The sequence below is a fragment of the Phacochoerus africanus genome, chromosome 8, assembly GCF_016906955.1.
Source record: "Phacochoerus africanus isolate WHEZ1 chromosome 8, ROS_Pafr_v1, whole genome shotgun sequence".
In the NCBI taxonomy this organism is placed as follows: Eukaryota; Metazoa; Chordata; class Mammalia; order Artiodactyla; family Suidae; genus Phacochoerus; species Phacochoerus africanus.
Window position 1 is genome coordinate 68,369,648 of NC_062551.1, and position 5,118 is coordinate 68,374,765.

Below are 5,118 nucleotides of genomic sequence, written 5' to 3' on the forward strand. Positions count from 1 at the left end.
AGTTGATTTTCAATGTTTTGATATTTTCTGCTGTATGACAAAGTGATTCAGCCATCCATGTACACACACCCATTCTCTTTCGGATTCTTTTCCCACCTAGATATTCACAGAATATTGGGTAGCGTCCTCTGTGCTGTACAGCAGGTCCCTGTTGGCCAATCATTCCATATGCCTCATTGTGCATATGCCAATCCCAAACCCCAGTCCATCCCCCGCCCCCAACTCCCACCTGTCCCCTTTGGTAACCATAGGTTTCAACCTTTTGGGAGGGGGGGGGCTGCACCCACAGCATATCGAAGTTCCTGGGCCAAGGATCAAACATGAGCCATAACGATGACCTATGCCACAGCTGCGGCAATGCCGGATCCTTAACCCACGGTGCCCCGGCGGGATCGCCATCAGCATGACTTCTAGCTGAAGATGGGATTTTATAAATTAAGGTGTTATATTTATCTTTTCTTTTTTTGCCTTTTTTTTTTGCTTCAGATACTTTAATGATAAAAAATCTTTCATATTCTTAAAAGAAAACGTGGAAACCAGAAGGCAACAGCCTCGTGCAAAAATATGCAGCTGGAAGACATTACCACCAAGTAGCTGTGACAACTAAACCATGTTTGGGATCCTGAAAATAAAAGCACATTAAGACCAACGTCTAAACCAGTGGTTCTTATGTAACCAGGGATGGAAACATGAGTCAGTGGGTCTGGAATCCGATGTGTGTATTTTGGAAATTTCTATGATGAACACCATTTCGGATAAAGCAGCACTGTGGGAACACGAACCATGCCCTACAACAAAGGGCAACCAGAACTTCCCGTCCAGACATGGGTGAATCCACCTAAAAAAGTGGAGATGCCGTCTGTTGGTCACACGGCCTTTTAAGAAACTGTAACGAGTATAGAAACAGTAGGCAAAAGGGATCTCAATCTTGCAAAATTAAAATTTCTCCAGGTCATTTATCTTTGTCTATACTTTGTGCTTAAGACATGGAGGTAAGTAACCCACAATGAACAGAGAATCAGGGTTAAATATTGCTGCAAGCATGAAAACCAACTATCATCCCTCGGCATGCTCCTTGAATTATCCCCGAATATTAATAAGTAAACATCAAAGTTTTTATGACGGCTTTCAGTATCATCTTCCACTGATGATGCAAGACCAGCTGACAAATGGGACTTGTAATTTCAGAAATTAGTGACTAGCTGCCATCTAAATGTAGAAGGCAAAGTTTTAACGATTCCTGTCTCCCATATTAGTAACAAGCCATCAGTTTGTGTTAGGGCTTCTCTTTAAAGCGATTATAAATTTGGATCCTAACGATAACTCCCTGAGCTTAACTTTATAAATCATATGAGCCACATTTTGCCGTAATCTACCTTTTTTACAGAAACCCTTCCAATTTAAGTCTTTTCAAGTTGTATACGGCCACAAATGCTCATGTCAATTTAAAAGAGCCGTGTAATTAATATCCCTTATTACTTCCATGAGTTCTTAGGTATCTTTTTTTTTTTTTGTCTTTTTTGCCATTTCTAGGGCTGCTCCTGTGGCATATGGAGGTTCCCAGGCTAGGGGTCCAATTAGAGCTGTAGCTGCCGGCCTAAGCCAGAGCCACAGCAACTCAGGATCCAAGCCGCGTCTGCAACCTACACCATAGCTCCCGACAACGCTGGATCCTTAACCCTCTGAGCAAGGCCAGGGATCGAACCCACAACCTCATGGTTCCTAGTCGGATTCATCAACCACTGAGCCACGATGGGAACTCTGAATTCTTAGCTATCTTGCCTTGTTCATAACAAAAGCTTTTAAGCTATGAAATGCCAAATGACAAAAGGCCCCAAACCTGAGCTCCTGTAAATCAACAGGCAGCCTTAACCATATCCCCTACAACAAGGCTCACACTCAGTTTGATGGCACCAATGCCTCTCCCCCTTGGTATTTGCATGAAATGTTAAGAAGGACCACTGGAAGTCATTTGTTTAGGATCTGTATCTTGTAAGATATCCTCATAGATGCATGACTTGTCTCTCATATTAAAGAAAGTCAGTGCAGCATCATCCAAAACTCTCTTTAAATAGCACATTTAAGGAAACTAAGCCACGAGACGGTTGTATTACGATTTAATCTAAAACTTAGAAACGACAACAACCCTCTAGATTTCTAGGAGGAAGGTTCTGCACGCCTCTGTATGCAACTCTGTAGTGTTGCATTTTAACCATATTGTGGATTTTACATCGTGACAGACCGATTTAGATTTCCCAGGCAACACCTCCAATTATATAAAATGAAAGCAATTTTGAAAGCTTTGTGGAAAGTTGTCATGCTCATGATAAAAGCCCTTTTTCATGGGCAACTTTGGATTATAATATATCAGGTGGCTGTACTTTAAAATGTTGGTCACTGAGTGCCATGGACTTTGACCTGGCTTCTACTCCTAAAAACATAAGTTTTATCCCTTAGGCAGACACAATTCCGTCCACTTCAAAAGCCTCAACTGTGTTTCTTACAAAGTTTAGATTTGTTTAACCAACTGCTTTCTGCGGGACAAGAACCATGGTAACAGTGAGTTCAACTATTACACAATTATGCTAATATTTTATTGTCAAAAGCCCTTTCTAAGAAAATATAAGTATGGCTTCCAATAGGAATGTTATACCTGGATTTGGTACCAAGCTCACAGATTTTAGTTTTGCGAAAGGAAAAACAGGCTTTCAGGTGCAACAACAATTTGTAACCCAAACTTTAATCCCAAGGATTCTCACAAAATATATTTCAAATGACAGCATGAAAAAAAATCTTGCACAGTAACTCAAAGTTCAGCTCTACAGGGTACCCTTAAACTGGTAGACATTAGCATCTCGAATAGTCTCAAATTTTCAAATAAAGAATGTTACGAAGAGCTATGTATTCATACATAGCAACCGCAGAAGGAACTTATGACCTAAAGCAAAAGCAAACTAATTTTCCTGAAACTTCTTAGGTTCTACACCAACTGGACAATCTCTTGTCTGGTAGGAAGACTAGTGGGATTTTTAAACCTCTAATCTAGTAGTTTAATGGTGCAGCTTTAGCTTTTACCTGCTGGTTTGTGTTCACAGCAGCTTTTAAAGACTGCTTGCTCATGTACAGCTGCACACCGTATCCCAGCTATGGAAAGTCTTTTGAATTTTTGCCAGTTTTGCTTCCATCATATTGAATATCACAGTTTAGCTAAGCAGGAGTTAGAGGTTTATTATCAGTCTATGCAAGACTGAAAAAAAAAAGTCAAAACAAATTCCATTTTGCTTAAGGGAGCATTGTAAAATAACAATTCTTGGTATTACACGCCTCATAGGATCCATTTCAGACCATAGAGAATTACATTTTCATGCGTCACTGTTCCAAGAGACAAATGCGAACAGCTAAACCATCTTAAAAATGCACCATGCTTAGGAAGTCTCAAACAAAACCTGAATTTTCTGTACATGCTCCTGTCAGAGGAAGTTATTTGCTGTCCACCACTCCTCTTGCAAACTGGTTTTTCTATTTCCTTTCATTTGACCTAGATGGGCTATGAGACCTAGAAAAAGACCAGGATGGCTTGTGATTTCTCTGCAGAGAAAGTGACCTCTCTCTTTTCCTATCTCTAGAAAGGGACCTGCTCTGGCTACAGGAGAAGCTTCTCCGTCTTGGAGATGCCCAGCAAAGTGGAGGATTCCTCCGACAACCATCTAGAGGACGATAACCCCAAGAAGGAGGTGGGCCACGATATCCTTTTTTTTTTTTTTGTAATAATGATTTTTATGTTTTCCATTATAGCTGATTTACAGTGTTGTGTCATTTTTTTGTTGCACAGCAAGGTGACCCAGTCACACCTACGTGCACATTCTTTTTTCTCACATTATCCTGCTCCATCACATGTGACCAGACATAGCTCTCGGGGCTGGGAATTTGGGGTTAATAGATGCAAACTATAGCCTTTGGGATGGGCCATGGTTTCTACTTCTCTTTTCACCATTAGACAACTCCGCTCTTACTCAGCCACCATGCCGTGTTCTGTTCTCCCATCCAGCTCTCAGAGGGCATTAGCTGCATCTTGGGGGAGCTTCACCACAAGCAAAGCGAGGAGGGTTTCTAGCAACCTATCCATTCAGAGTGGTCCATAATAGCCAAAAGCTCATTGCAATTCAGTCTTGTTACCATGGTTTCCAAGATTACCTACAGAAGCTTTACGGTCCGATGGACAAGAACCACTATGCATTTCGAGATCTTAGGTAAGAAATGCAGAGAATCAAATCCATGCACCCTCAGCTGGGTCTTCCCCTTCCCCTCCAGCCCGCTCCCGCCAATGCTGTCCCCAGGCGGTGTCTATGAAATGGTGGCTGTTTGCTTTTTCTTTTTTCTTTTTTATGGCCACACCCGGGGCATGTGGAGGTTTGAAGTCTAGGGGTCGAATCCGAGCAGCAGCTGCCAACCTACGCCACAGCCACAGCAGTGCTGGGATCTGAGCCACGTCTGTGACCTACACCACATCTCGTGGCAATGCCAGATCCTGAACCCATGGAGCAGAGCCAGGGATTGAACCCATGTCCTCATGGATACTAGTTGGTTGTGTCTGTTACTGCTGAGTCGCAATGGGAACTCCTGTGTTTATCTTACTCACCATGAAAATGATCTGACTTGCTCTGAATTTTGCTTCATCCTAGATGTTGTTTCATAGTTTGTAGGTTTAGATTACTTTAAGGTATCTTTCCTTTTTGTCCGTTTTTTATTTTTTCGTGGTTTGAATCTAAGAACATAACCACATTCTGTTTTCGAATTTGGAATCTTTTTATGAACGAGCCCTGTGTACATGTATAGGAAGCTGACTGTTCACTGGCCAATGTTCTCCATTTACGCCTTAACACGTTTTGCTTTGTTTGTTTTACCATCCATTTCTCCCACTAGAATGTAGTATCAATGAGAGCAGGAAATTAATCTTGCATCTGATCATTGCCTGCTGATTCTATCTCACTTATCATATCATCCTGGGCTACTGTCTTTGCCTAATTCTTTGATACTGAATTCTGTCGCTTGAGTAAGTGTTGAGATCCCAGTTACCATGGTCTATGTTTGTTGGCTGCTTTTCCACCACGGAAGACA

The 5,118-nt window shown here is 41.7% G+C and overlaps 1 pseudogene; it reads right to left on the reverse strand.

Annotated features, from left to right (window-relative positions):
• Positions 1-3,519: 3,519 nt before the first annotated feature.
• On the reverse strand, positions 3,520-4,237 carry LOC125132042 (serine/arginine-rich splicing factor 3-like; annotated as a pseudogene).
• Positions 4,238-5,118: the final 881 nt, after the last annotated feature.